This window comes from Lissotriton vulgaris, chromosome 3_1 (genome assembly GCF_964263255.1).
Source record: "Lissotriton vulgaris chromosome 3_1, aLisVul1.2, whole genome shotgun sequence".
Lineage (NCBI taxonomy): Eukaryota > Metazoa > Chordata > Amphibia > Caudata > Salamandridae > Lissotriton > Lissotriton vulgaris.
Window position 1 is genome coordinate 1,840,871,780 of NC_141689.1, and position 14,497 is coordinate 1,840,886,276.

Genomic DNA, 14,497 nt, shown 5'->3' on the forward strand with positions numbered 1-14,497 from the left:
ACACGAGGCACCTTGGGAGGAGGCCCAGCCGCGTCCCTAGCCAGGAAAGCAGCAGCCACAGCCTCATTAATAATGAGGCGCAGGGCATCCAGAGGGGCCGCAGAAGAAGAAGCATCTGAATCCATTGCAGAAGCACAAGTCCAAACAACACTCCCAACAGGCAATAACAAGGACAAAAACATCCCAAAAAGGACCCCAGATATAGGCGAGGACCCGAACACCTGTGGGAGGAGAGAGAAACCAGGCCGGTATAAAAAGCCCAACCAGCCGCCAAATTCGCCCCCTAAAAGATGCAGAACACCATACTCCACAGAAAAGCCCCTGCCCGCTACAGCAGGGCGAAAAACGGACCGGAGAAAGCCCAGGAACGGCCGCTGGAGCAGGCCAACCTAAGCCAGGTGAGCACCATGACGCACAAACAACAAAAACGGCTGCTAACGCGAGCCGCGTGTAAATTAGTGCCCCCAAACAGAGCCGGCTGCTAACGCGAGCCGCGTGAAATAAATAAGCTCCAAAACGGAGCCAGCGCGGGGGGAACGGCAGCGCATCAAGCACAGGCGGCCGCTAGAGCAGGCCGCCGCAAAAACAAAAGAAAACAGCAAGGAGACTTACCAGGACACAGGAAGCCTCCAAACAGCACAGCCAGGAACACGGTCGTAGACTGCAGAAAAGAAAAAACAGGATGTTTCTTCCGGCACTTCCCCCTTTTGTAGTCACGTGATGGTGACGTCATCCTAGGGGGAAGTGCCAACAGCTCAGCTAGGTAGGGGTTCTGTAGAGCAGACTAGCTGCTCACTTCATCAGGAATGGGACGGGGAGACAGGACGAGGAGGTAATGATGCCTATCTTAATACAACCATTTGGCTCAAGCAATGGCTATAAGTTTAATTGACATAACATTTCTGCAGCATTTAGAGCTATTTTGTACTTAACCTCATGAAAAATGTGAGCATAGTACATGCCTGCATTGCACCTTGCGGGTTATCCATCCGTATAGGTAACGCACATGGGCGCATGGGCGCTGGAAGTTGAGGTACTGTGGGTGCTGCAGAACCCCCAAATAAGCATGCTGAAGTGGGAAGGCGATGAACAATAAAGATTTACATGTTATTTTTATCTGGTCACATTTGCTGTCCTTTCCAAGATAGAGGTCAAATGTCAGACTATGTGTTCTGACAAATTGCTGCTTGTTCTTTTAACGTGGAGACTGGTGTTTACTTTTCTTTCTCGGATTGCAAAGTGAGAGGGATTTTGGTAAAGTGAATAATGTGGCAGCCAGGCTGGTGTGAAAGGAAAGGATGACGGATATCGTTTTTTCTAATACACAAAATGTAAATGCCTATAAATGAACTCTACAAATACTTCATAATATGTCAGCACTTAGGAGAGCACAAATTAAGCGCTTTTTCGGTAATTCTAAAGTAGGATGGAAATAAATATTTGAACAGGATCAAAGCAATTCAAGACACTTTACTTGTTGATGCCCAGCTAATACAAATCCGATGTCCACACATTATTCTTTGTGGCTATACAGATTTATCAGGAACACTATGTCGGTGCAAAATCAGTTGCTATTCCAATGAAAAATGAGCTATCCGTAAATGATAGTCCAAAATTCACCACCAGTTACACACTGCACCCTTAACATTGTCTTGGCAGATGGGCGGGGCTCATTTCCAACTCTTCTTTGTGCAAAACGTGGGACTTTTCACAGTCCCAGTGAGCTCAGTGATTTAATAATGATGATAGCACCCCTAGCACATAGGACACTACACATGATAACACATAGGTTCATACCACATCGATCATGGAATAAAATGTATCTGAAATGTTGATCAACAGTGGCATCGTGACCTTTTCGCCCCTAGGCTCGGTTATTGTTGGCTGGAGTTTGTTTCGGGTAAACATGTGCATTCGCTTTGGTTGTGTGTCTGTCTTTTTGTTGGCAGTCATCTCCTGTGCGCACACAAACCTCACACACAAAAAAAACCTGTTAAGTTTCTGGAGCCTACATAATTATTTTCAGAAACATTCTAATAGTCAGCGAACACTAATTATATGGGACATTATTTTGAAAAGTAAACAGAATGTGAATATGCGATGACGCACTGCAATTCCTTTAGCGGCCACAGAGGGGAGGAATAAGAACAGGAAATCTACAAAGTTGCCGGATGAAGCGAGAGATGTAATGAAAACTGTATTTATATAGAACGACTATCGGTGTGACACGTTAGGCAGTGTGAGCCACAGCAGAGAATAAACCCGTCCGCTCATTTATGCCGCCAGCGAAAGCATTTGTATTTATTTCATGTATGCGCCCTATATACTGGAGATGTAGGGCATATAATAATGTTAAATAGCAATAGTATCTTTTGCATTATTAACACTCATAATAAGTATATTTCTGTGTGCGCGCGCGCATCTGACACCGTGTGAGTATGTTAATGGCATATGTGGCCAAATACATTTTTTAATGTAGAACAGTTGTATCCATTCTCCCTTTTTCTCAAAAGTCAAATTGCAAAATATTACCTAACAAAATTGAAAAAAACGGCTCACTACTACTTTACAGAGGAAAACAACTCTGATAAAAAAAACTCACCCTTTCGGTGTGATTTGTTTATGTCACTGCTGGGATTTAACCTATTACGCCCTGGTTGTAGTAAATGCATTGTTTATAACTACCATACATGAAAGAAATAAAGTGCCCAAAAAAGTGATGGATAAAATGCTTGCATTAAACTCGTCCACTGATAATTACTCGGGGCTGCCTCCCAATCCATCTTTATTTTGCACATCATGCCACCTCAGTCTGGACACAGCTATAAGCAAATCAGTCCTGACCCTGCTCCAAGTGGAACAGTCCAGCCCGAACTGCCAAGCCGGAACTGAACATAAGCAACCCAGGATCCGTTTCGCACTAGTTATGGGCTCTTCCGAGGCATGTGACTGTGCCTCAGACCAGTCCTATCCTGAAAATTTGAAAAAGGGAAACAGTTAATTGTGTTAAAATTGTAGTGTAATGCAAAGATTTTTCCATTGTTGTTCTGGTGAACAGCTGAATCTCATTAGGGTTGCTTCATTTAGCCCAGGAGAATCCTTTACGTTATTAAGTTATATATGACCCATGGATATTTCTATGGCCTAATTAAAGAATTCAGAAAGACACAGTGCAAATTTACACTCACCAGTGCAAGAACAACACTTTCTCTCACTGCCTGGTGCAAAAACACAACTTAAGCACCAGTCGGTCAGTGCAAACGAGGTTTAACACCAGTTGGAGCGAATTTTGCTTTTTACAACATTGGTAGCTACAAATAAAGGTGCACAACTTTGCTTTGTCGCTTTTGCACTACGTAGCTTGCACCAGTGTTGTGGTTCCTGCTGGTGAACCGTAGGACCATTCTGCTGATCTTGGTCTCACAAATCGACCAAATTGTGTCATCCAAAGAAAATCTCTTTTCCTTCGCGTTGCTTGTTTTAATTTTCAGTAAAAAAACAAAAAACTGAGGGCGCTTAAAAGCTGCCGAACTCACAAGAGTATGTGCTATATAAACATATTAGGCCATATCTAAATAAGCATTTATAAGTATGGCAAGCAGTACTACAGGAGTCCGTTTTTTACATGCTCCTAAATGCCTTTGTGATTCAGGTCGAGGCTTCCAACTTCCTATTAATAAAGGTGGACATCGGACACAGTTCTTTCTACTTGTGCTACTTGCATATGAATATTCTATTTATTTTGTTCCCATCTTATAGATTTGAGGTGATAGTTTCCAAATCCATGTAGGAGAATGTAAAAAAGTACTACAGGAATATTGCTTTCAGCATTCCTCTGCCATTTAATGTTTAAGAACCCAATTCACAGAAGCATTTGTGAGTATGAGAAGTAGCAGTACAGACGTACAGGAGTACTCTTTTGCACATTTGTGTATGCTTTTTTGGAATTGGCCCCAAAATGTCAAATTCCTATTAGTAAAAGTGAAGAGATGGCACACTCCTTTCTATTTTTGCTGATTTTATATGAATATCTCCTGTGTATTTCCCATTTAATTAGCATATTAGATGTTTAAGGGCAATTCACAAAGGCACAAAAAAGTACATAAAAGAGTACTACCTTACATGCTTGTGACTAAGCACCCAAATTCTCTGATAAATCATTCTGAGCTAGGTTAGTCAAGGCTATTCATGTTACTTTGCCACCTAGGTCCACTCTGAATTGAGATATCAGGGCACTTATGTACCAACACATTTCCCAATAGGCACAGAATGAGTACTACCCTTTGACACACCAGGCCCTAGATTCTTATTTTCAAGTTGATACTCTTTAATGTAACATCACACCTAAATTAGGTTCAAGAAAATTAGACTGTAAATCACTTTAAATGGGCCAAAGAATCATTATGCCAATTGCTGAACCTTATCAATTCACTCTATGCATTTGTCGAAAATATTCAGCTGCAGCGATTTTTTGCTACTGTTCTGCAGGCCAGTTAGTTGTCTAACAGACCCCTGCTTAAGTGTTTCTATGCTATTGCGCATCATCAAAAGTGAAATTCTAAGTTGTCACAACATGGATAAATAGACAGCCCCAGCGAATATACTGTTTCCTCTTGCCACTTTATGGGCACAAGTAGATGTGAAAATAAGCACAATTGGATGCAGTTTACGTGAGGTTTATTTGCTCAATTTTGTACTGGCACTTGTACCTACCAGACGGTATACAACCTTTAGCACGCATTTTTTACAACGCACTACCATTACCACGCATCTTTTACAACGCATGTCATTACAACGCATAGCGCTTTGGGGCGATCTGACATAGGGAATGGATAGTGAATAGGTTAATTTACTATCCAATAACCTTCCCTAGTGTCCACGGGGACTGGTGTTGGAATAGTAAATTAAACTATTCACTATCCAGCACCCAAAGCACTATGCGTTGTAAAGGTATGGCGTTGTAAAAAATGCGTGGTAATGGTATGCGTGGTAAAAGTGTGCGTGCTAACATCATATATCCCTACCAGACAGTTCCAAATGCCGTGTGTGCACTTTTCTGTTGGTAAAAATTTGTTTTTGCATTTGTCTGGAGTGCAAACATTGGCTCAATCTTGGTAATATGTTACACTTGATTGCCAATATACAAGTAATTCAGATCCAGGCCTCAAACAGTCATCGGGACCATTTTAAAAACACATTGGAAAAGAAAGGAATGTTTTCATTTTTCAACTATTTTAATGCTCAGCTCTTTGATTTAGCCTTTTAAATTCAATGTTGTGCCCATGGCAACCATTCTTTAGAACTATAGTGATTCATTACCATAAATGTGACCACATCGTTCCATGTCACTTTTTCAGACCTCGGCTTTCTATTAAAAAATGATCGCAATTTTTTGTATGACTACAACTGGTTCAAAGTACAGAAGTCTCAAATAGGGAGGGCAAAGGAGTGGATGCATTGCTTTCACGTTTCCATTTTATGAAATAACCTTGACTTTCACCCCCTGAACAAACGTTTACTGCGAGGAGCTGCTTTTACAACGAATTTCCATATTTTCATGCAAAAGGGATGTTTGACAGTTTTTGCTCTGAGAAATATATGTGTTGTCAATGTACTGGAAAGTTACGCAGCATTTCTATAGGAGGAAGGGCATTATTAAATGGCTAGGAACCACGACTATGTGCCACACTAGAAAATGTCAATGAATCTTTACCAGGGGTGTCTCTACATTAGTACCTTAAATACACTTATTAAAGGCTCCACAACTGTTTTTAACATAGCGGGGGACCTGGGTACAAATCCCCCAATACTTGGGGAGCTCGAGGTTAATTGATGCATTTTTAATTTCTTTATGACACGGAGAACTAAGGGAACAAGCCTCGGTTGATGTTATTGAAAACGCTTTTGTGCTTTTTATTCGAAATGTACATTATTAATAGTGTGCAGAACAATTGATCTACACTTGAATTCAAATTCAAATTCAAATTTCTTTTTTTCGGCTTAAATGCCATAAAAGAGTCACAACACAGTTCATTAAAATATGCATTATGTAACTTTTTTTAATACATTTAGTATGATAAAACATTTGTGAACTTAAAAAAAGAAGAAAATGCATGAATAAAAAGTTAGTTTCTCCAATAAAACTTTCTCTGAGCACAAACAATTCTAAAATACCAGAGGTCCTTATGGAATTTCTAAAGCACCTTTGGTCATGTTGACATAGTTCTTTTACATTACAGTTTTAGCCCTTTTTTTCTCAGTAGAAGAGTGCAGGAATCAACTGACACTGAATACTATTGTTTGGGTTGTGTCTGTTTTAATTATTCTTAGGGCCTGGTTACAGGATCTTACTCCTAATAATAGGCATATGGGCTTGATCCATCTTCTTCTGGCCAGTACATAAGCTGAGCAGAAGAAAAGGATATGAAGGTTGTCTTCTTTCTGATTACATTCACACATAGTACAAGTTTCATCTGTCACTGGAGCCGGACCATTTGACCCCCTAGTCCAGCGTGCCAAAGTTGTTTTAGTCATGAGATTCCCATATCTTAGTTTTAAAAAGAGGGTTTTGGCAAGTGGGGGCTCGATCTCATCAAGAAAAGCCTCAAAAAGAGGCTCATCCTTGAAACTGAGAAAATTAGTCACTAAAGTTCCAGCATTAGACACATTTGTTACCATGTTAACGGCGAAGCTCCAAAAAGCCCTTTTTACAATCAGTTTTGAGTTAGGCGGTAAACATTCTGGGTTCTCCCAAAAGTGTTTTAGACCTATTTTGGTGAACCAGGTTTTAACATGTTTTAACCAGGGGATGGTGTTCGAATTATCCAACCCCATTATCTCTTTTAAACCATCTCTATAATCATACAGTTCAGGCACCCGCCAAAGTCTAACCCATAACATTAGTGGCCGAATAATTGTGTAGTGGTCTGTTCTTTTAACGTTTAAATCCAACTGAAGTTGCACTAGAGGAGTGCCTCTTGGGGCCCTTACAAGACTTCTCATAAAGTTGTTATCCATGACGTAGAAGGAGTCCTTTGACATGGGCCCCCAAATTTCTGCGCCATATAATGCTGCTAGTTGGACCTTAAATTTAAATAGCTCAACTACTGGAGACACAGCTTTGCTAGTGCTCAGACTTTGTTTCCTAAGGATAGGCTTTACATTCTGTGTGAATGCCAACATAATTTTTTCAATCTGAGGTCGCCAGGAGAAATTAGAATCTAGCACAACCCCTAGATATGAAAAATTTGGGACCGATTCCAGTTTCTCACCATTCAGAGTTAAACAGCCTTTGTCTGGTTTTGGTGGATTAAGGGCCATACATTTCGTTTTTTTCCCGTTAATTTCCAGTCCTTTCTTACTGCAATAATCACTAAAAGAATTGAGTAGTGCCTGAAGACCTTTGTTGGTTTGGGAAATCAAAATGGTGTCATCTGCGAATAATAATGATGTTACCTTTTCTCCATTCAATTTCGGTGAATCATTTATACATCCCTCTAGATGTGCAGGGATGTCATTCACAAAAAGGGAGAAAAGTGTGGGGGCCAATACGCAGCTTTGGCGAACGCCACGCTCAATAGGTATTTTTTGGGTCAGTTCCCCGTTTGGACCCCATCGTACTTTGGCAAAGTTCCCAGCATGCAACTCTTTTATCTGTACCAACAGGCTGTTTGGTAGCCCTGCTACACTCAGTGTTCTCCATAAAAGGTCACGTGGCACTAGATCAAACGCTGCTCTCAAATCAACGAAAGCAACATATAAATGTCCCTTTTTAATATGTACATATTTCCAGTATAGGCAGCAAAATCTGAATACTTGGTCGATTGTGCTAACTTTACATCGAAAACCAGCTTGATATTTGGTTATGATTGCATTCTCCTCCATCCAGTCGTTGACACTGGTTAAAATGTGTCTCGAATAGATTTTCTGGAGAATGTCCATCAAGCTGATTGGCCGATAATTAAAAGGCTCCAACCGATCCCCTTTTTTTAAAAATTAGAACAATTTCTTCTCCCCTCCAGCTTTCAGGGAAATCTAAACTCAGGGATAGCTTGTGACACAGGTAGTTTATGTATGGTGCCCATACCTTTAGGTCATGCTTGTACAAGTCCCCTGGAATCTTGTCTAGGCTTGGCGCTTTGCCATTTTTTACTGAATTTATTGCCACCTCGGTTTCTCCTAATGTGAAGCCCAGGCAGTCAGTAGGGTGTTTGAGGCACGGGGCATCTTCGTCATGGGCTCTTGGGGTAGTGTCGTACTTTTTGTAAAGGTTAGTGAAGTGGTTGACCCATGTTAGCTCGTCAAGATAGACGTCCTTTACCACTCTCCCTACGTGGTTACCATTGGCGACTAACCTCCAGAAACCTACACTGTCCTTTGATTTGACAGCTGTCAACATATCTGCCCAGTTTTCTTCCTCCTAAGCTTTTCTTGAAGCATTTTGTACCTGCTTATAATTATTCCTTGCTGTTTTTATATCTTCTGCTGATTTGGTTTTAATAGCAAATAAAAGCGCCCCTTTGGATTCCCGACAGAGTCTATCATACCATGGTTTACTATGGGACAGATTCTGTGTTTTTTGTTGGTTTTTCTTGGGCATTTTAGTGACTAACATTTTTAGTTCTAAAAATTTTTTGGGGTGAAGTGACATAAAACAAACAGGGTTTTCTTCATCTACAGGGGAGCCTATAAATGAACCAAAAGTCCCTGTAAAAAGTGCATACATTTCGGCGAGAATCTCACCATGGTCCAATATAAATGGCCATTTGAGTGCTCGTCTATTGTTGCTAATGTGGATCTCATCATTCATTCCGCCATTTACATCAGTTAGTAACACCTGCGCAGCTCCCTGGAGCAAGGAAGCTTCTATCAATAGACTCAAGGGGAAGTGATCACTTTCTAACCTCTCCTTTACCTCAAAATCTATAATGCTCGGCCAGATGGGCATAGAAATGATTACAAAATCTAAATTGCTCTTACTGTTATTTCTGGTAAATGTTGGTTTTTTTGAGCTATCTGATGGGAACTGTCCATTACAGGCCCTATGGCCATGCTCCGCAGACAGTTTCATTAATTGAACTGCCAAAACTGTACATTTAACAGGTTTAATGCTCTCCAGTGTTGGAATGTTATTGGCTTGGTCCTCTTCTTCAAAAATGTCACTGAGCCCTAGGACTGGTTCATAGTTACAGTTTAGGTCACCAGCTATGATGACATATTCCTCTTTTCCAACTGTTCTACCTAAAAAGGAATCTAGTTTAGCTAAGGTGGGAGATTATTTAGATGCAGTGGCAGGTCTATTGTAGACGTTTATTAGATCAAATCTTTTCCCTTCACGTGTGGTGATTTTTAAAGCTAGTATGTCGGGTGATTTTGAGTCTACTACATCTATCTGTATCCTCAAGGTTACTTTCACCCAGGTTATTAGGCCACCTGAAGACCTTCCACTTTTAGATGGAATGGCACCTATTCCAAAAGACTTGAACCCTACCCTATGTGGTGTGACTACCGCCCAAGATTCTTGTACCAGACAAAAATCACTGGAATCAATGAACTTTGCCCATTCCGGGTCCCTCAAATTTTTAGACACTCCGGCTATGTTCCAAGAGACTAGTTTCAGTGGCTCACCCTTTGTATTTGGTACATCGGATGGCTCCACAAGTGCAATTTCCAAGTTTGGTAACATCCCTATTGGCAGTTCCTCTGCCAATAGTTCCGTGTTTTCACACGTCCAACTTTTCACAGCCGGGATTATGCTATTGTTTATATTCATATATTCTGGTAGAGCAACGCCTTGTTGGCTCTCCCCCTGGTCACATTCTCCCACCACTACCTTATTACCTGTTGGTGAGTTGGCTGCATCTAGATGTTTCATATTAATATGTGGACTATGGTCCTTTTTGTTGCCCATGCCCTTAAGGACCGCTAAGTTTGTTTCTATATTACTTTCTCTTGGTTTTGCCCTAGTGAAGGGGTTCTGCATATTTGCTCCAACAGTGGTGTAAGATGGACATTCCGCTAGGAGATTCAGTCAGTCAACCGCTTCTAAGCAGCTGAATGAATTGTAAGTTGGCAGTCCCATCCACTGACTTGGGTTTCCCAGATTCCCACCACGTAATCTGCCCGAAGCATTATGATTCACCATAGTCCAGCCTTCACCACCCTTGAAGTGCACTTTGGGTGGATAGAAGTAGGATAGTGGTCTAGTTTGTATCACATTGCTACCATCAAACACATGTGGGTTCCAGGAACACAGATGGTGCACAGTACAGGGATCTTCAAATGTAACCACCATGCAGTCTTTCTTGTTGGGCCTATCCACAGAACCCTACGAACCATTAATATTTTACTTTTTATGTGGTGCGGTAGGGGCCTTTGCACATTTAACCAGTGTAGGACTTTGTTTTTTAGTGATCAAAAGTTCTCATCAACTTGGTTAGTCAGTTCCGGGACCCCCGTCAAAACAGATACAAATGGACTAGCATCTGGAGGTAGGTCAATATAACCTCCCCCTGCTTTCCTCCTCTGAGTGTTCCTATTCTGTATCTGTTGAGTAGCTTTAATAGCATTAACGCCCTGTGCTGGGATGTCTTTCGCAATTGGAGCACTATTTGTGGTATTTGCGATGGCTGCCCCTGTGGTGATTGCAGTAGGTACACTTATTTGGTTAACACTAATACTAGTTGCTATAGCACTAGTTCCCTGTTTTGTTGGATGTAATGTGTTGTTATCTGTTAAAGGTGCTACAGGCGCTGTAACTACACATGAGGTTGGACTAATCGCTGAGTCAGCTATGCTCCGACTTGCTAATGTTAGAATACTTTTTTCAACCTCCAGCAGCTGGTTTTCCAATCGTGTCAGTCTTACTTCCAATGGCATTAGGAGTGATTTAATGAGGTCCCCTATTTCCTTCACTAACGTCCCTTTTCCCTCCTCAATTATCCCTACTCTGCTTCCTAAGTTATTTAGAAGTGGGGTTTCTTGAGCCCCTTCGATCGTTTCAAAATTTACAATGTTTTGGTCCTCCCTTTGTTCTGTTGTCGTTGTTGATAAGACTTTGCCCGGGACATCCCTCTCTATAACTGGTATGGCGTTGGCCTGCGCCACGGCCACTTTTTGTCTTTTTCTAGAGTAAGTGTCGAAAAATAGAAATATTGATGTACATAAGCAACGTTCATTTCCCTTTTCCCACTCCTCTCCCTGCGCGTACCCTGAATACCGTAAAGCATTTAACTACATCCTACTGCCAACAAAGGCCTGTACCCGTGTATACATGACAGCCATTTTAGGCACCCTGGCCCATTTTACCCGCCTGAGATTAGAATCACCGGCTCCCCTTCTGCATGTACACGACCCTGCCCTGAAAGGCAGCCCCCCTTTTTTGCTCGACCCACGCAAACCCCCCGTTCCCTCTTGAAGAAGCATCCTTCGCCCTAGCAGGCATAGCCCTCCCCCAGTTGCACCTGGCTGCCCCCGCTCTCATGTACGGGTCATAAGATCTCTCTCGCTCTCTGTGTGACTCTGTCCTTGCGTCCACCCTGGCTACCCCTCCCTTCTCCTCACGTAGGCAAGTCATAAACCTTCTTCTTCTGCAAGACCCTGTCCTTGAGAATCACGGCCGCGCCTGACCAACCCCTCCTTCCCTTCCATGAATGCCCCTCTGTGGGCAAGCCTTCCCTCCGCACTCGATTGTCCACGCAGCATTAATACCACTCCTTTGATGACCCTTTCCCCCGAGTCCGGCTGACCACACATGTCCGAGGCCATCGCCTGAGCCAGGAGATACCATTTACTGCCCTTATTGTATGAAGTCACTCCTCTTCAAAGGATCCTCTATTGGTCTTAGCCACCCCACCCCTTGGGCTATGATCAGGCGTACACATCCTGCAAAACACTCAGTTGCGTGATTGCCCTCCCCTCTTATCAGCAGGTCAAGGGTCCCCATTGTGAATGTATATGGGTAGGATCACCACGAGGATTATAGGGATGTCTTTCCTTTTGCGTCACACCGTCCTGATTGTGTTATCATGTGTTCTGTAGAGTATAAAAAGCCAGAGTCTCAGCTCACTTGTTAGAGCACCTCCCGAAAGACACTGTGTTTCGTGTCCGAAATGACATGCTCTCCTCATGAGAAATAAACTCTGTTCTTGATTCCTGCTCCCAGCGCCCATCTCTTTATTTTGGTAATTATACAGAATGGGAACTAAGAGGCGGTTTGCGCCAGCAGCCTGGGCATCGATAGGATTATGGTTTCATTTTCCACAATTGGCGGCCCAACGCGGGGCCCATCAGTGACATAGGGTTCGGTAAGAGAGATCCAGACGAAGAAGTGAACGTCTAAATGATCGGGGCATGCCTGCCTTGAGAGGGCCCTCGCCCGGCAGCCGATCAGCAGAACTTCACCAATTCTGAACGGACCTCCCTTCAGTCACCTATTGTCCTGACTGGAATCCCACAGGAATGCTACATGGAGTAAGAGAACGAATGGGCGCTGGAGGAGGGAGTCGAAGAACTATCCGTATGGTCCGGTCTGGGTAAGATTAAGTAGGGCGTTCCTACGCCTGATTGGTAGGGTGGTTCTATCCACCCAACTGTTGATTGATTATATTGAAAATCGGTATTTGTATACCGAAATTGCTGATTGTTGATTGTTTGTATTGAAAACCGGTATTTGTATACTGGCATTGTTGGTATTGGTTCATTTAGCTTTGAGGGCTACTTGACATATTGGTTCTCTTTTGAGAACGAGACATTCTCTGTTTGCAAACAGCGGCGAATAGGAACGTCGTCCCTCTTTGCAGATAGAGAAGGGTAGGTAATGTAGACTTTTGTCCCCGGTATTAATCCGTCATGCCTACCTTTCTCCCCACTGAATTGTTTGAAGTCGATTGATAACCGATTGTTGTTCTTTAAGAATTGTTGAAGTCGATTAATAATCGATGTTGTTCTTTAAGAATTGTTTGAAGTCGGTTGATAGTCGATGATTGTTCTTTTGAGATCTTCCCTGTCTACAAACTGAGACGAGTAGAAATATTCTGTCTTCCTTTTTGGATAGCGAAGGGCAGGTAATGCAGACTTTTGTCCCCGTTGTAATCCGTCATGCCTGTTTTTCTCCCCACTGATTGATTGAAAACCTGGACATTGTTGTTCCAGGCATTGTTTCGTTTGAGGTATTTTCCGCCTGCAAACAACGTGGAATAGAGATATTCTATCTAGTCTTTGCAAGCAGAAAAGGGTAAGTTATGCCCCTTTGTGAATTCGTCAGTCCTACCCACTCCCCACTGGTTGGTTATTGTGGGGTAGCTCGCATGGTCCGCCCAGGAGACTACTCTTATGGAGGACATATGCTCTCTACTCATGGGCCATTTAGTAGAAATAGACCGACTGGTCCGTCCAGGAGGCTACCCTAGTAAATGGAAGTACATCGCTCGGTCCGTCCAGGATGATACCCTAATGAAGGAATATATGTTCCCCTTTTTGATCGATAATCTCGTTCCACCCCGGACCATTTATTGGAGGGGACTCGTCTGGTCCGTCCAGATGTACCCCCCCCCAGTGAAAAGGACACATAAAAATATGAAGTGATCACCGTTCCCTACTAACAGAAAGCTTTAGCTCGAAACACGCTAAGGAAGAGAAAGAAAAATAAAAGGAAATCAGGCTAAGTCAGTAACCCCCTGATGAGCTTTTGACTTCACCAAAAATAAGAAACATTAGAAACAGTTCGTAATAAGAAATGTAAAATGGCGAAAAGATTTGATAGCAGAACATAGCCGCGAGGTAGCTAGGCTTCACTGCCTGTTCCTGTTTGCAACATGCCTGCCTCATTGCCCGCCACGCCCAAATAACGGTCACATGAAATAGAAACAATCAAATAGGTACCTACCCTCATTCCGGAAGCTCCCAAGGTGCAACAGGTCCGCGGTTACGCCCATCCGGAAGGCGAGGCCTCGAGGCACGAGGGGCCCGCCTGACCACGGTTGGGAGGAGATGATGTTGGGCAGGCGGTCCAAAGAATGGCAGAGTCCTCTCCTTCTCTCCTCTTCCGCTGCCCTGCAGGCCACGGGGGGGGGGGCTGTCTTGCCTCAGCCACCGACCACCCCCCCCCCCTTCTGTCTCTCGCCTGGTCCGACCCACGAAGAAGGCAGAAGCCGAAGGCGAGAACGGCGGCGAATCAAGTAGTCCCGCCACATTTCAAATTCGCCGCATGCCATCGCCTGCTTGCCAAAGGCCGAAGCCAAGGCGAAAACGGCGGCAAATCAAGTAGTCCTGCCAGATGCCAAATTCACCGCATGCCGCCGCCTGCATAGGCGCAGGTAGTCCTGCCACATGTCAAGGGAAAGGGGGGGCTGTCTTGCCTCAGCCGCCGACCACCCCCCCCCCATCTTCAATGGCTGGCATGGCCGATATCGAAGACGACGGAGCCGAGGAACGGCGCGGGGTCGCTGGAAGGGGGAGGTGACGCGAACAAGCCTCCCCCTCCTCCCTCCAGGTGGAG